Consider the following 19,735-nt stretch of genomic DNA (forward strand, 5'->3'; position numbering starts at 1 on the left):
GGATCTGCCAGTGGCCACCTGATTGCACCAGGAGATCAACACACTTTTCAGCACATCCAGGTGCACTTTGATGTTGACTTTCAAGCCAACTTCGAAGACATGAAATAGCATGATATAACCCTCACCTAAAACCACACCAAAGACTATAACCATGACTGGAAACTTTGCCCTCAAGTGTTGAATAATTCGAATTTGCATTTTGAGGGTGCTGGCAATGGTCCTGTTGTCATAACGGGGATCAATAGAAAGCATTAGTTGTATAGCAGTGCATCTTTAATCTCGCTCGTTGAACATTGTGTCACTTTCAGACATGATAGAAGGCTCCTATCACTTTTGGGATTTGTACACAACTGACCAACTAGTAGATTGTTTGCAACAAAAAAAAAAAAAGAAAACTGGTTTTTATCAAACGGAAATGGAATCATGCCATCTTTTTTTCTAGGGCGGCAATTTTATTGTTTAAGCATGTACTGTTCGATGATGTATGGAAGTGAAACTTGGCGAGCGAGGGTTGAGGGCAAGCACTGCATGGAGAAAAATTGGGCGCTTCTACACTATTGGGACGAAATTCTGGAAATTATAATACTGAATTCCACATGAAAACAATGGTATCTACGTATTCTTCATATTTTAAAGATGATTATAGCCAAAAATTACAAAAATCGATATGGTAGATAATTATTTATTGAAGAAAATAAAAAAAAATAGCATTTGATGAAAACGATCATAAGACACAGGACAGTTCAAAAGAGGTAACTTTTCGTTTCGATTTAAACAAGATGGCGGCATTTTTTCACCTGCTACCACGATTAAGTTTTTTTTTTTTAAATAACTCAGTAATATTCAGGTAATACCCACTGCATAATTTCGAAGCTATAATTGTAACTTATTAGAATTGACAAAAATATCAGTTGAAACCATTGTTTTTTTATCTGAAAACTCCATTTATCGATTACAAAATTTCGTCCCAATAGTGTAGAAGCGCCGAAAAATGATATGAGACTGATACAGTGGATGTGTAATACGCGGCTTAAAGGAATACTTCGTTTTCTTAACTTCATTATCCTCTGTGTCATTTTCGTTACCCCTTTATCTAGATTCGCTACTATGGTTATTCAGTGTGAGTTTTACTGGTAGTTTAAACTCAAATGTTTATCCTTTTATCATTAATATTAAAATTAAGTTTTAAAAAATTAAAAGAATCGTTTTTGGAATTGGAAATTAAGCTAAAATTTCTCCAATAACAATTTCCATACTTCAAAAAGTTCCAGCTTCCAAATTCTATTCTGATTAATCATCCTAACGCTAATACCTATGTTGTTTGCCGTCTGGTCTCTCATGGAAATAGTTGCTGCCATAAGATCTCATGTGGATGTGCAGTCTAGTCTTTGACTGATAGCCACAGGTATGATACACTTGATCGGACCTAAGTATGTTTGGAACGTTTAACATGTTTCAGGATGGGTTACTGTAGTCCATTTGTCTTTAATCTCTTACCTCTTCCAGTTTCCAACAGTCGTACTATTGACCATCGAAATTTAAATAGTCAATTCTTCGTAGAGATTCATGGGGTCGAATGAAAAAGTGTAACACAGATATATAAGGCAAATATTTGTCAGTGTAAACAAATTGGCTCGTGTCTAGAGGACACGGAAGAGAAAAAGATTGAAGACAATAATAGTAGGAGGTAAAAAAAAAAAATTAAAAAAAGTTCATATAATTTCTCGCCTCTTTTTCTGAGATTTGGAAGAGCTCTACACTAAGATTGATTTATGGCAACTGAATCGAAAATTGGTTTTTATGAACGCTAAAAGGCAAGTAGTTCAAATTGATATGCTCTTTCTTTTTCCACTGCATTAGAATTTGCTTACCTCTTCACTTTTTAAAGCAAGGAAGTTTTCACAGAAACGTGTGAACTCAAATTATTTTCAACTAATGAAAAGCATTCCAAACCACAAAAAGTAACACATCTATGTGAAAATAATAAAACAGTGCAAACTTAGGAAACCCTATAAGACCTGGTCAACAAAATTAGTATTTTCCAGTCTTCTGCACGTCCACCTGCAAGGAAGAACCCAAGAACGTTTGCTCACCCCCCCACCCCACCACATTGTGCTTTTTGGAAGCAGAAAAGACTCAATAACTCCGTCCATCTCGCACACACATACCTACACACTTACAAGAGTCAGTCAAACAAAAACGAATTACTACTTACAGCTAGACGAGGTGCCTTCAATAAGTTTCCAGGCTTTTTTTTTTTTTTTTTTTTTTTTTGATTGTCACAGCTGGTTAATTTCAAAAATGCAATCTGGACGTGAGGACATTTTATAAGAACGATACGAGGGGCGTGCAATAAGTAATGCCACTGACCCACTTCCAGTTGTCTGATCTAGCTGAAATTTTGCATGTGCAATGATTTATATCTCTACGGGTTATGTGGCAAATTACATCTCTGAAATAATTGTGGTTTCTGTTTTACAGGTGTTTGAACTGAGTCAGGTGTGAAATGGAGCCTGTTGAATGTCGAGCAGTGATCCGGCTTTTGTATTTGAAAGGATGCACACCACAGGAGACTTTTGATGAAATGAAAGAAACTTACGGTGATAATGCCCATCATTTGACCTTGTAAAAATTCAAACATGGCTGGAAATCTGTGGAATCAGCTCCCAGACCTGGTCGCCCCCTTTCTGCCATTGATGAGACATCTGTCCATCAAGTTGAGGCTACCATTTTGGAAGATCAGCGCATTTCTATTCACCAAATAGCCCAAGATGTCAAGATTAGTATAGAGTCTGTGGAAACTATCATTCCTGACCATACGCATAAAGTGTCTGCCAGATGGATTCTCAGGTTGCTTACACCATTCCACAAGCGAGAACACGTCGAGTGCTCGAAGATGAATTTGGAGATGTGCCACGAAGATGAGTCAAAGTTTTTCAAAAGACTGTTTACACAGGATGAAACCTGGGTCCATCACTATGATCCAGAGACAAAAGACCAGTCAATGCAGTGGAAGCACTTGGACTCACCACCTCCAAAGAAGGCAAGGTGTTGCTCACAGTCTTCTGGGACCAGGACGGAGTAGTGATGACAGATTTCCTGGCAAAGGTTACCACAATTACAGGGGTCTATTATGCTTCACTTTTGAGGAAATTAAGGGAAGCTATCAAAATCAAGAGGCGGGGCACGATCAGCAAAGGTACCCTCCTCCTGCATGTCACCAGATCAGAAGCACGTGCGTGTGGTTATGAAATCCTCCTTCCTCCTCCCTACTCTACTGACCTTGCACCCTCTGACTTTCATCTCTTCCCAGCCATGAAGATGTTTTTGAAAGGAAAGCGTTTCCCAGATGATGCAGCCTTGATTTCTGAAGTCACATCGTGATTGGAGGACCAACCTGGGGTGTTGTACAAAAACAGTCTCCAGAGCTGCATCAAACGATGGGAGAAATGCATAAATCTGGGCTGTTTCTATGTAGAAAAAGACTAATAACTGTACCAAGTTTCGTTGCTCTCCTGCTATGGGAAGTGGGTCAGGGGCATTACTTATTGCACACCCCTCGTATGCAATAAAATTCTTAGACTTGAAAAAAATGCCACAAAAATGTATGCTGTGTTTCAGCCTGCTTTTTGGACGATCTTGTATGAATCGAGCGCTAGTTTTTGAGTGTTGTAAAAGATTCAAGGAATGCAAGGAGGCTGTCATGGATGCTGAGGGGTGTGGGAGGAGTAAGGAAATCAGAACACTAGAGTTGATTGGTCAAATAAAGAATTTCCTGGATGAGGACCGTTGTGTGTCTATAGAGAAAATAAGAGCATAGTTTTATGTCAGTGTGGGAACTGTACACACAGTTATTTTCAAGGAACTGGAGATGCGGAAGATTTGTTCAAAGTTTGTCCTAATGGTGCTCCATTCTAGTCACAGACTATTTGACCAAGATGGGCATCAAAACAGTTCTTCACCCTCCCTATAGTCCAGACCTTGCTCCCTGTGACTTTTGGTTATTCCCTAAGCTCAAGGAAAACCTTAGAGGCTATCGTTATGAGACAATTGAGGGAATGAAAGAGGCTGTGACATGCTCACACAAGAGGACATCCTTGGGGTCTTCTAGAAGTTGTTGGGACGTTACAAGTGCATTGCAGCCGAAGGAGATTACTTTGAAAGGGACTAGAGTTTTATGCATGTACTATTAATAAAAGTACCCATACAAAAAAAGTCTGGAAACTTATTGAATGCACCTGGTACATGCAGCAACAAGAACAAGCTAAAACAATGCATATACACAATGCCACGCTGCCAAATACTCACATACGTATATTGTTTACACATGCACATTCACACTATGAATATATTGACCTACACATTTTCCAAGCCTTGTAACAAAATCCATTTTCTACACCAAGCACGTGTTTGTATAAATAACTGCAAATAATTTTTATATTCATATATTTTGTATAAAAATGTTTTTTTTATATAAAATTTTGTTTTTTGCAGATTTCTCTTTTACAAAACTCTGTTTATGCTTTAGATAACCCTTGCTACCTGGTGACGCTGCTATTGCTATTTATTTGCTTCCTCACGAGTGCAAAATGTGACACAAGGTCGTTTTCAATGTGAGCGGAAATCAGTTCTCCGAAATGGAGCACTATGACAGTAGGCAAAAATAAAAATTGCCTTAGTATAGAAGGGTTTCCTCCTACATTGATTAAGGACAAATTAACTTAATTGTAGCATCAGAACAGATACTACACTCTGCCCTTTTTATTCTCTTACTGTTTCATTCATTTTCGTTTCATTAATCATACATATATATATATATATATATATATATTTGAAAAACTCAAAATGGCGTAATGGAAACATATTAAAGGTATATTGCAGGTTCTCTTCCAATTTTCGGATTTTAATCATGTCAAATCACACTTCATTTCCTTTTGACGGATTGATTGTTGCTATTTTTTTCTGATGAGTTAAGGGCATAATAGATTCACTAATTAATATAATAATTAAGTGATTGATTTTAACGCTACGAAACAAATACTGTCAAGAATTGTATAAGTCAACTGAATTAAAGGAATAAATTATTAGATGGTCAACATCATAAATTTTGGAATATAGTTTTTTTTTTTTCATTTATTCTCTATATTGCTCTAATTACATTGAGCTTCTTAAATAAGGATTGGTATATATTATAAAAAATATATTTCAACAGAAATATATATATATATATATATATATATATATATATATATATATATATATATATATATATATATATAATGATTGTAGAGCTGGATTAAATCCGACGATATGAAATAAAATGGAGGTGAAAGGATCTGAATACTCAATGTTTCGCCCGATTTATGCGGGCTTTTTCAAGAGGGATGGTCATTGACGAGAGAGTCGGAAGATTTGGGGCTATATATAATGATGGGGGAGAGCAGTGTGTTTTCCTTATGTAAATTAGATGTCTATAACATATATACATTTTATGATTAGAGAAAATAAATTAGAGTAAACTAGCGTAGTGGATTACGTCTAAAAGTTTAAATGTCGTAGAGATTTAAAAGATTGCGTCTGGGAATATAACCGTGATAGATTAAATAAATAAAATGAAACGAGATTACGAAGGGAGTTTTTAAAAATTAGAGATAATTGAATTGGGATAAAATAGCGTAGTAACTTAAAAGATGGCGTCTAAAAATAAGAATAGAAGGTGATAAAATGGAGTCTTAAAATAGACAGTGATAAAATAAAATACAGTAAATAAGTGAAATAAAAATAATAAAATAAAGTGAAATTACGAAAGTAACTACTACACCTAATTCATGTTTAACCAAGTACTATCATCATCATCACCAAAATGGCCTCTACCAGTTAGTCTGGTCAAACTAACAATTTCTCGGGTAAATTCCACACTCTGTTGTCAAAACTTTCAACTCCATAACTCGACAATGTTTCAAGTTGTCTTGCACGCCTTCTTCCAACGCGTCTTCTGTTCGGTTTGCGCCTGTTTTTATTCCCCGGTCCCCGTATGCATAGAAACGGCGGCAGTCTGCATCGCTCACGTGACGATCCACCATAAAACCCACTGTGTGTCGTTATTTTAGCCTTTTTTCTTTTTCTTTTTCTTCGTTACACGACCGACCCTTTGAAGCACGAACACATGTCAGCCAAGTAAGTTACGATTTTCCCTACGGCCAGGGAACACGCCAACAGATTCACTACAAAGATTCATTTACCCTGTTTAATTTGTTAGAATGATTTCTTTAACGAATTTATTTTTTAATAAATCTGAGTACCCATCATTTACATTTTTTTCCGACCGACACTGCACACCCAAGATTACAAGGTTGGTTCAGAGTATTTGCACGTAGGGATCATGACAACAATTATCAAGATTAAATTTAGGGCAGATACTTTGACAACCTGCCCCTTACAAAATAGGTTGTCTATTCCAACATTCATTCCTAGCGGGAGTAGGTTGGGGGAGCGTCCATTCCAAAAACCATTCTTAGCATGAGGATGTTGGGTGTGTCTATTCCAAAAGCCGTTCTTAACATGAGGAGATTGGGGTTTGGGGGTTGGGTGTTGAGCAATACCAACAGCAGCCGTACTTAAAACTTTTTACGAGGGTGGGGCATGTTTCCACCGAGCAACACCGGTTAACAGGTCCTGCTAGTTTTTAATAAATCTGAGTCCGGATCATTTTACCAATTGAGAAGCCAGTATTGTACAAACTACTCTGAAAACTCAAAGATACAAACAAAGAGAGTACATTAAAAAAGAGAATAAAACAAAACAGCTTTTCTAAATTTAATTGAACAATTTTATACCAAAAGCAAACGAATCTATTCATTTTCTGATGAGTTTCAAATCCACTCTGACGAAGAAATGTGCAATGAACCTCTACTGACCTTTTCACGAAAATGACACTAAAAAATATAATACGCTTATTTCTTGCAATCATTCATCTTTTAAATATAGATATTTATGAATCTATAACTTGTATTGATCACATTTATTGATTCCATCGGAAGCTGAATATGTGTTATGGTGTTTACATAATAAAAAATCAATTGGTTGCTGTGCAGCCAAATTGGTCATTTCAGGGGAAGCATTCGCTGATCTTCTTAAAGTGTTGATTTCTTCTTACTACTATTTTTTTTAACGATGCCTCATCTATTATATAAAGAGTAGTTGTCTGTGTGTATGTTTACTTGCATGTCTCACTAAAAGTGTAACAAAGCCGCTGATGCTGTGTTAGTAGCTGAATCCACTGTGAAAAATTTCTCCCACTCTTTATCTGTGCCTAAATCAAAACGTGGATTCCATGAACAAAGCTTCCTTCTTAGAACTGCACACCTGTGGAACTCTGTTCCGTCTGCCTGCTTCCCACCTGACTACAACTTGGATGTGTTCAAGTCCAACGTTAACAAATTCCTAATGAACCGCCCCCTTAAGTAAACACTTCATCAAATCTCCACACTAACGTAATGTACTTGCAATAACCCTTATCCTTGAGTGGCTTCCGGGCCTTGATAAGAGGTGACCACCGTGTAAAAAAAAAAAAAGCAGCAATCTGAAAATAATCGAACTAGTGTGACGTCACAGCAGTAATAAAAAGGGAGAACATTGAGTGTTCGGAGGCGTGGTGTTCCGGGCAGGGCTGGTTTTCAGAGAAGCACAGGTTCAAGACGAGAGAAGCACGTGTTCAAAATGTAGCCGTTGTCCGGAAAAGCACGTGTTCAAGACACGTGAGTGACGTCACAACAAAGACAAACATTCACACGTGACCGGAGAGGTAAAAACGAACTGTTCAAATATTTAGAAAAACTTTGATGTTGGAAAGGCTAGATATAAAGGCTTTGTATTTTTTTTTTTCTTGAGTGAGTTGAGTTTTTTTCTTTTCTTCGGTTTCCTGTCGATGCCAACTACAACATGTTGGGGCTGTTAAAATGTAACAACACTGTTAAAAAAGGTGTACAGCGTTACAAAAGTCAAAAACTACAAAACAAACGTCCACAAAGCTAATATATTCTTGATCAGCGTGGCCAGGCTTCATAGACTAGGCTTGACTACCTCTTACTTTCTGCTTTATTGTTCTGTTTTGTGAAACGTTTTTTAATGCTAAATTATTGTTAAGCTTATCTTATCTCGCGCATGCTCAAAGTATTTTTTCTTAATTGAACATTATATATGCAGCTATTTTACCGGTTATAAACCAAATCAAATTTGTTACACAGAATTAAATCCCCTTTATATAAAGTTTAAAGTTGGTAGACTAAAACTTGACGGAGGAATTTGATAAAGACCGTTCCTCAGATAGACAAAGTCACTTTTGTATATATAGAGTACTGTATGTGGCTGACATATATATATATATATATATATATATATATATATATATATATATATATATAGTCAGCCACATACATTATCATAGATTATCACTTATATATATATATAAGTGATAATCTATAATATTAATTACATCTATCTGTTTAAATGTATGTATGTCTCGCAAAACTTTCGACAAAGCTGACGGATTCTTACAAGATTGGTATCATTTTTAAGCCCGATCCTTCGGACGACAAATATCGAAGAATTGTCCAAAAACGTTACATCCTTCACCCTCAACTGGGCACTTTTCTACAGGGAGGGGTCGCGTTTTTCGCGGATATTTTCGAAAGTCATCGCCTCTTTTCGATTATCTAGCCTTAATTTAAACCTCCGTCACTTACGGTTTGGCGATGGGCGCAACAGCTAAGGCGTCACATTTTTTTTACTTTCGTTTCCTCCTTTGTGGTCGGCGAGCCTGTCTGGCTACTACCACTTTTTTGCGCTCGCAATTTTCCTTTTTTTTTCTTTTTTTTTTTTTTGCTCAACCAACACCCTTACACACACCTCCGTCTTCGTCTCAAGGGTTCGAGCTTGCCCCCTACTACAACGTTTTTTTGTTCAACACACACACACACACACACACACACACCTACAAACACTTGGGCAACGCCGGGCATCCGTCGGAAAAGAAATGTTTACCAGATATAATCAGAGGTAAACTTCAATTTAATATACAGATTAATATTTATATATTAATGAATTAATCCCCAATGAAAAAGCTCAATACAGACACAATAGAAAATAGAGCTTATTATAGGTGAAAATAAAAGAATTAAAACTGTAAATAAAAATTTACAATTAAATTTATTATTCGACAGAATACTCCAAAAAAATTTTCCAAATTTGAAAATTGTTTTTGACGTATTCTGTCGAATAATAAATTTAATTGTAAATTTTAATGGATATAGACATGAGAATCGAAACCAGAAAAAGAATTTGCTGTTATCCTAGCCCTAGTGATTTTATATATATATATATATATTTGTTGTTGTAGGTTTTTTTTCACGATGAATACGGTTAATAGTGGCTTCGCCTCGAAGCTCATTTTTATTTACTTAGAAAGTCGCCCATAATTTATTTGGACGTATACATACATACATATATATATATATATATACATATATATATATATATATATATATATATATATATATATATACATATATATATATATATACTTTTAGATATGAGACGATTACAATATTTTCTCCTATTCCGAATTAAATTCCCGATTCCAATTCAATTATCAGCTCCGATTCTTCTAAATCTCTATATATTTATGCATAAAGTTGCTATTTTCTCCCCGATTACTGTAAAAACACATTTTAAATGTGCACATATTTTCTCAAATGTAAAATTACGCTTATGGTTTACGATTTATAAATTTTTGTTTTACTGGTAGTTCAAAATCAATAAATATTTATTATTTTATCATTACTACCAGAAGTTTTAAAAAATATCAGAAAAAAAAACGATAATATAAGGAATCGTTTTTGGCATTGGAAAATAGCAATAAATTTTTCCGATTCCAATACCCAAAAAAGTTCCAACTTTTCCGATTCTGATTCTGATACTGATTAATAAATATTATTTGCTATAATAATTATTAAATACCTACCGACACTAGTGTTTTATCCTTTCGGGAATCATCAGTACAGGGTATCACGACTAATGCCAGTCGAGAGATCCGAACCCCAGCAACAGAAGTCATGTCTGGCTTCATTAACAAGGACCCGAACCATTCGGCTACTGTCAACCGCAAGAGATACAGTTAAATTTAAACATTTATTCTTATTAAAGAGGTATCAAATCATTATGACAATCTACGCAATATGAGCTAAGTCGACTGACTGTATTACAACTGAAAGTGCTCAACAATAAGAAACAAGTTTCTTAAAGGGGCTGACATAGTACCCATTCTTACAAACTTATTTAAGCAGTGTGTTATGGAGAAATGCTTCCCAGCACTTTGGAAAATCTCATCAGTATGCCCTGTATTTAAGAACTAAGGTGATCGCTCATCTCCCTCTCAGTACAGACCAATAAGTCTCCTATGCATCATGAGTAAGCGGCTGGAATCTGTGCTAAATAAGGAAGTAGTCAATCATCTCAGCAAAAATAACCTTCTTAGTGACATGCAATATGGTTTCCGTTCTGCTAGATCTACAGCAGACGTGCTTACAGTTATATCTCATAGGATTGGCAAATCCCTCGATGGAGATTTCCTTTCTAGGGCAATTGCTCTTGACATATCAAAGGCCTTTGATAATGCATGGCATAAAGGTCTACTTCACAAGATCTCCAGTCATGGTATAGCTGGAAATGTCTTAACTATTAAATCATTTCTCTCTGATAGGTTTTTAAGAGTAGTGGTTGATGGGCAGAAATCAGAGGCTCTCAGTATTAATGCTGGAGTCCCTCAGAGGTCTATCCTGGGTCCAACACTCTTCCTGATCTACATTAATGATCTTCCAAACCATATCCTTAGATCATTTGTAGACATTTATGCTGACGACACTACCATCTATGGTAGCACTTTGAAGACCGTAAACGACCAAGTTCTCTCTGACTCTCTCTTCTCTGATCTTGAGCACATGGTACAATGGGGAAAAAATGGCTGATTACTTTCAATACATCCACAACCAAGCTTCTATCTTTACATCATTAACGCTCTATTGCCCAGCTGCAATCAATCGAAAGGAATGGCTCTCATCTTGGAGAGGCTTCATGTTTTGACAAGATTCTGGGCTTGACCTTTACTCCCGATCTGAAATGGAACATGTATATCAAATCCATTGCCAAAGTCGCTGGAAAAATGGTGGGATCCTTCTACCGCTCCAATAGATATCTCACCCCTGATGCAGTTCTCTACCTATATAAAAGCCAGGTTCAGCCAACGATGGAGTTCTGTTGTCACATCTGGGCAGGAACTGCTAGAAGCAGCTTATTCTGTCTTGACAGAGTTCAAAATAGACTTCGTAGCTTAGAGGGAGATGTCCTTTTCTCTTCCCTGCAACCCCTTTCCCACAGAAGAGACGTTGCGAGCCAATCCCTGCTTTATCGGTATTTTAATGGCAAGTGCTCATCTGAACTTCAAGCTATGGTTCCCCCCCCCCCGCCAAACTTTCATGAAAAACGCTCGTCTAGCCAAAACCACTATCAACAATTTCCCACACTCTTTATCTGTGCCTACACCTAAACGTAGATTCCATGAACAGGGTTTCTTTCTTAGAACTGCTCGCCTGTGGAACTCTATTCCGTTTGCCTGCTTTCCAGCTGACTACAATCTGATTGTCTTCAAGTTCAACGTGAACAAGTTCTTATTGAACCGTCCCCCCTAAGTAATCCAAGTTACAAAATTCCCACTAATGTTTACTACGCTAAAATCACAATGACTAATGTACACCCATTAACCCTTATCCTCGAGTGGCCTCTCCGCCTTTATAAGTGGTGGCCCCTGTAAAAAAAAAATTAAATACCTACAGACACTAGTGTTATATATATATATATATAGAGAGAGAGAGAGAGAGCTAATATGTTTATATGTAAATTAACATACTTGGGACGGACATGAATAAATGACGAAGTTTTCATTTAACTCAACAGTGCAATACTAAAGCTATAAATATTTTTCTTTTCTTTCAAGATACCAATAGGGATAGATACACAAGTATTTACTCATTTTCGGAAAGTTTTTTTTTTCTTTTATGAGCTCATAAACTTTTGAAATATTGTTTTTTTTTGTTTTTTTAAACGCACCGATGAAACCCAAGTTTGTGCAAATTTAAATTTGATGAATAGTTATATTCTTATATGCAAACACTGAGAGCTCAACAATTATATACAATGTTGTGGTCAATAAAAGTAAAACTTTCCAACAATTAGTAAATATATATGTATCAATCCCCCTATATATATATAGGGGGAGTATATATATATATATATATATATATATATATATATATATATATATATATATATATATATACTACTTCATTTACTCAGATAAAATTAATATACGAAAGTACAAATTTATGCGTAAACTTTAACTATTTACTTCAAGAGTGCTCAATACGTAGGTAGAGCTAGTTAGTACGTTATAAAATATATATGGCGATTAAGCTACACTGAATATTCCGCGTTTCATCCACTCTAGGACTCTTCAGGCTTATGCGCGAATTTTGTGGTTGTCTGTCGTTTTTATATACGCACCTTCTATTGAGATTTTAGTTAGCCAATCAGCTTTCTAGTATCCACCGCGCCCTTGCTATCAGCCAATGAACATGCACTTATTGGACAAAGGCCTATTTGACCTCTGGTTGACCCGTTCCTTTGTGTGTGCTCTATTTAGCCTGGATATCTAGTTTCTTGACCGGTTTTAATTCTAGGTTAGGTTTTTTTTATGTTAGTTTATATATAAATATATATATGTACATATATATATATATATATATATATATATATATATATATATATATAAAGGAAAGCTACAACACCTGAGATCTACTGCCTGCTCTGTCCGTGGCATTCAGTTGCATCAATTGAGATCAGCAGTTATTCCAAAAAGTGTAGTTGGTTCTACACAGGTCTTTACCACTCTGAACAATTCATCCGTGTGGATTTCAGACAACTTAATTGTTGTGTGAACCTCATACGTCGAAATCGACGGGAGAATAATCCATGAAGGAAAGAAGTATGCTGGCAAAGCTATAAGGTATGTAATCGATCAGTTTGATTTTGAAAAAATGGCCAATTTCACCGATTTTGATGACAATAAAAATATAGGATTGTAGGATTGTGAAACATTCTGTTATCACCATTCAATCCCGGGCAACGTCGAGTCTCCCTGCCAGTGTGTGTATATATATATATATATATATATATATATATATATAAATTTGTTCACAATTTCCTCTTGACACCCTGACAAGACCACACAAGAAGTAGAACAAAAGAAAACTTCCTTTTTTTTTTTTTTGTCGTTTCCGATTTTCCATTTTTCGCCATTTGTAAACATTTCTTTTTCTTCCCTTAAAGGAATAACAACCTATTAACTTCATCACTCTCTTTTATTTCCTTAAAATGTAAACCTTGCCGATTTAGTTGCGTTGAATAATAAAAAAAATAAGGCCAAACATTCATATACTCTAAATAGAATGGATCTATTTAATATGTAAGTTTAGTATTAAAACGTTCATGTCATTCTTGAACTTGACTAAGTAAATTCTCATGTCAAACTTACGTCAGACTGAATTTTAAACTTAATTGTGACAAACCAATGAAAATTATTTTCAAAATTATGCATGGCAGTTCATTTAACCTCCATTTAAACTTAAACGTGACAGACCGACGAGAATGCTATCTTAAGCTTATACAAGATAGAATAACGAAAACTCTATTTTAAATTTATATGTGACAGTATAAAGACAGATCAATAACAAAGAGGTGTCTCATTAAGATATTTGGTCGTATCTAAAATGATGTTTTAATTCAGTCTGTGCATTTATCAATGGAAACAATTCTCCATACTCAACCATGACTGAGTGACAAGAATGTTTCTCCAAGTTTTAACGTGGCAGACCAAAATAAATAAAACATCTAATAGAGATATAGAGTAATTCCTCATCAAACAAAATGTTATGAAACTATGGAATCGTTAAAACAGCGAATATTCTGTTAAAAGCTTATATGTGAAAGACTAACGAGCACACTATTTCAAATATATACGTTACAAACCAACGAAAATTCAATTTCAAATTTATATGTGACACACCAATAAAAATTGTATTTAAAAGTTATATTTGACAGATCAATGAAAATGCTGTCTCAAATTTTATTTGACATTCCAATGAAAATACTATTTCAAATTCATATTTAACATACCAATGAAAATTCTATTTCAAATTTATATTTGACATACCAATGAAAATACTATTTCAAATTCAGATTTAACATAGCAATGAAAATACTATTTAAAATTCATATTTAACATACCAATGAAAATACTATTTAAAATTCATATTCGACATACCAATAAAAATACTATTTAAAATTCATATTTAACATACCAATGAAAATTCTATTTCAAATTTATATTTAACATAGCAATGAAAATTCTATTTCAAATTTATATTTAACATAGCAATGAAAATTCTATTTGAAATTTATATTTAACATACCAATTAAAATTCTATTTCAAGTTTATATTTAACATACCAATGAAAATTCTATTTCAAATTTATATTTAACATACCAATGAAAATTCTATTTCAAATTTATATTTAACATACCAATTAAAATTCTATTTCAAATTTATATTTAACATACCAATGAAAATTCTATTTCAAATTTATATTTAACATACCAATGAAAATTCTATTTTAAATTTATATTTAACATACCAATGAAAATTCTATTTCAAATTCATATTTAGCATACCAATTAAAATTCTATTTCAAATTTATATTTGACATATCAATGAAAATTCTATTTCAAATTTATATTTGACATACCAATGAAAATTCTATTTCAAATTTATATTTAACATACCAATGAAAATTCTATTTCAAATTTATATTTAACATACCAATGAAAATTCTATTTCAAATTTATATTTAACATACCAATGAAAATTCTATTTCAAGTTTATATTTAACATACCAATGAAAATTCTATTTCAAATTTATATTTAACATACCAATGAAAATTCTATTTCAAATTTATATTTAACATACCAATGAAAATTCTATTTCAAATTTATATTTAACATACCAATGAAAATTCTATTTTAAATTTATATTTAACATACCAATGAAAATTCTATTTCAAATTTATATTTAACATACCAATGAAAATTCTATTTCAAGTTTATATTTAACATACCAATGAAAATTCTATTTCAAATTTATATTTAACATACCAATGAAAATTCTATTTCAAATTTATATTTAACATACCAATGAAAATTCTATTTCAAATTTATATTTAACATACCAATGAAAATTCTATTTTAAATTTATATTTAACATACCAATGAAAATTCTATTTCAAATTCATATTTAACATACCAATTAAAATTCTATTTCAAATTTATATTTGACATATCAATGAAAATTCTATTTCAAATTTATATTTGACATACCAATGAAAATTCTATTTCAAATTTATATTTAACATACCAATGAAAATTCTATTTCAAATTTATATTTAACATACCAATGAAAATTCTATTTCAAATTTATATTTAACATACCAATGAAAATTCTATTTCAAGTTTATATTTAACATACCAATGAAAATTCTATTTCAAATTTATATTTAACATACCAATGAAAATTCTATTTCAAATTTATATTTAACATACCAATGAAAATTCTATTTCAAATTTATATTTAACATACCAATGAAAATTCTATTTCAAATTTATCTTTAACATACCAATGAAAATTCTATTTCAAATTCATATTTAGCATACCAATTAAAATTCTATTTCAAATTTATATTTGACATATCAATGAAAATTCTATTTCAAATTTATATTTGACATAGCAATGAAAATTCTAATACAAATTCATATTTGACATAGCAATGAAAATTCATATTGTACATACCAATGAAAATTCTATTTCAAATTTATATTTGACATATCAATGAAAATGCTATTTCAAATTAATATTTGACATATTAATGAAAAAGTTATTTCAAACAGACAAACGAAAATTCTACTTATAACTGATACGCGACAGAACATCAGATATGCTATTTCAAACTTATATGTGATAGACCAACGAAAATGTTCAAACTAATATTTGACAGACCAACGAAAATTCTATTTTAAACATACACGTGACCTACCAACAGAAAACAGGTGTCTGATAGATATAATTGGACGCATCTAAAATATTTTAATTCAATTGTTACATTTAACAATGAAATATTGTTTCACACTCATAACGTGACAGACTGCCAAAAACGTTTCTTCAAACTTAAAAGTGATAGACAAACCAATGATCAAAGCCTCTTATAGAGATAATAGGAGGGAGACCCGACGTTACCAGGGATTAAATGAGAATCAACAAATGTTCCACCCACTCATATTTTTATTGTCATTGAAATGATGAAAGTACCCAATTTTCAATCGAATCGATACATTACTCTATTGAAGTGTATTGGCAGGAAACTTCATATGCGTCCCAGCATTGACTTAGGCTGCAAAACATTGTAGTCTACATTGCACTGTAGAGAACCTACTGTTGATTTTATAAAATTATTAAACAGCATTTCTTTTTTTTTTCTGGCATGCTTAAGTTTGAAATACAGGATGACCCTAAAAAACTTATGGAATTGTTAATAGAATTCCCAATCCTTTCTGCAATCTAACCATCTGTTATAATAAATTTGTTTTCCTGTCTGTTTTGTTTGTTCACAAAGATGTCATAGCATATATAATATATATGATGTCATGTATGGGGTCACAGCAGATGATGTCATGTACCACAGGCGTATATATATATATATATATATATATATATATATATTGTGACATCATGTATATATATATATTGTGACATCATGTATGACGTAACATTATGCTTGCCATACACATTATGTCACTGCAAGTAACGAAATACATGAGGTCATGTATGACGTGGGGGGAAAATTAGCTCCTCAAAAAGGAGCACTTTGAATTGGAACCAAATTTAACTTGGTCTAGAAAGACTTCTTCAAGAACCAAGGACAAAATAGACTAAGTATAGCACCAGAACAGATATTATACTTTTTTTAGTCACGTGCAAGCAACTCTATAAGTCACTCAGTCAGTTGGTCGGTCTGCCCGTAACACTTTTGTGCTTGGCCTTTTTGGTTAAGATCAAAGGTCTGTTGTTAATAGATGCTGTTCTAAGCTTTTTAAGCTTTTCTTGGCTTTTTGGGCAAAATCAAAGTGTAGATACTGCAAGCAAAGACCATATGTGGGGGCGACCCCACAGATAAGACCTTGGTCAATGTAGGGGTAACCCTTCATACCAATTGTCACTATCCAGCTCCCCTACTCCCCGGGGAGTTGGTCCCCATTTCCCCTTCACTCCTCACTTTAAAAATCGGCCTTGTGCCTAATTTGCTCAGTGGGGGAGCAAATAAATACCTCAAAGTGTAGTATCTGTTCTTACTACATGCTGTACTTATGTTTGTAACTTTGTGATATAAAGTAGGGGATCACTTTTCAGTATTAATTTAATGTAAAATGATCACCCACTTCACAACCATTCAGTCTCAAAGCCATTCAAGTCATTCTCCAGCTCATTCAAGTTGTTTTTGAAGGATTCCAGTTATTTTTTTAAGCATTCAAGTCATTCTTAAGGTCATTCAATTCATCCTTAAGTTCATTAAAGTCATTCTAAGTCATTTACTTTTTATTCATTAAAGTCATTTCAGCCCATTTTTCGGTCATTTTAGTTTATCGTTAAGAATTTCATGTCAATCCTATATTCACGCATTCATTCATTACACGATAGCACGCGACTAATGACCATCGGCCTTGTTTTTAGTCAAAAAGCCAAGGAAAGTATTGTTATACTGTTATATAGGCACGTTTACCTCCCTTACATGACGGGAAAATGGAATACAAGGTTGGGGGAGTGGACCTCCTAGAACTGCACAGGAACAGGACCATACTTCAGACAACAGAAGACAGAGCACTTCAATAACAGTCTAGACCAACGGTCTCCAAACTATGACCTGCGGACCAGATCCAGCTTGCCAAAATCATTGGTCTGCTGAGTTCTTATGGAAAACAAAAATATTCAAGAAATTTTTTTTTAATGGAAATTTGTGAAAATAAGATAAATAATTGGTGCATTTTATGTCCGTGTTCTGGGGTAGTTAACACCCCTCTATTCATGATAGTATGGATTCGTCTGGAATTATATAAGCCAGACATTTTTTTTCTGTTGATCAGAGAGCACATGTGTAGTTCTTCTCTCAGTTGGCCTGGTGCCCGGGTTGTGGTGTCTGCTCTGACGCTGCACCCAAGTCAAATTGTTCTTAGTTATTGGAGGAGGAAACCTTTCTATACTAAGGCCAATTTATTTTTGCACATTGCCAGAGTGCCCCATTTTGGTGGAGCTGGTTTTCTCCCACATTAAAAACGACCTTGTGCTACATTTCGTTTTCGTAGGAAACAAATAAATACCGAAAACACATGTGTAGTTTAACTGCTCCCAGTGGCCACCAGGACTCTTCACCTTAATATAGTAACCCACTAAACAGGACCGTAACAGTCAGTATTCAGCCTGATTTGGCAGTACCCTAGAGAAAGAATACTCTGGCTTGCAAAAATATGCCTAGGTAGTCCTCTCAGCATTCCCTGGTAGAGGAAACTAGACATTTGTAGTCGAGGGAAAACCCCCAGCAGTGATATTGTTACATAGCTTTACATGGAAAAAAACAAAAACAAAAAAAAAACTATTATTTATGACATTCTTTACAATTGGAAAAATATGGCATAGAAAATACATTTTTAGAATTGCAGTTTAATTAACTTTTTATTACGAAATATTTGTATGTGTTTTTAAATGTTTGTGTATTCCATTCTTTAATTATGTCACATGTTTTTTTTTATTATATTTGCTGCTGATGTCGTGTGTAGGAATTTCTTCACATTTTGATGCGTAAATATCCATCTAATTATTGTGTATCTATTTAGTTTTAATTAATTCACTTGTATTAAGAATTTCTTTTTTTTTCAGTTTGGCATTTTTTTTTTTTTTTAGTAAAAACCGAATCTCAAACGTTTTTTTTTTTTTTTTTTTTTTTTTTGGCTTTTCTTTTTTGTTTTGCTCTTTCTCAGCCCACACAAGGCTAAGGAGCTATTATTTAGGATCGTGTCTAACAAAGAACTGTGGGGAGCGGAGCAGCAAGATATTTGTTTACATTACATTTAAACTTCTGCATGTTTGTGCAGTCAGGGAAGCAGGTAGGGAAATCCAAGGTCTGTCACGCCGAGGGAAGAAACTACAGGGCAGAACGATTCCTTTTCCGTTTGATGAAAACCGATTTTCTTTTTTTGTTGCAGACCATCTACTAGTTGGTTAGTTATGTATAAATCCCAAGAGTGATAGGAGCCTTCTATCATGTCTGAAAGTGACACAATGTTCAACAAGCGAGATCAGAGATGCGCCACTGTACAACTCATGCTCTCTACGGATCCAAGTCATGACAATACCATTGCCAGCACCCTCACAATGCAAATCCGGCCGGTTTAATGCTTGAGGGCACAGCTCGGTGATATTTCCAGCCACAGTTATGGTCTTTTGTGTGAGGGCCACATCATACC

The sequence above is a fragment of the Euprymna scolopes genome, chromosome 15, assembly GCF_053919585.1.
Source record: "Euprymna scolopes isolate OS-2025 chromosome 15, ASM5391958v1, whole genome shotgun sequence".
Lineage (NCBI taxonomy): Eukaryota > Metazoa > Mollusca > Cephalopoda > Sepiida > Sepiolidae > Euprymna > Euprymna scolopes.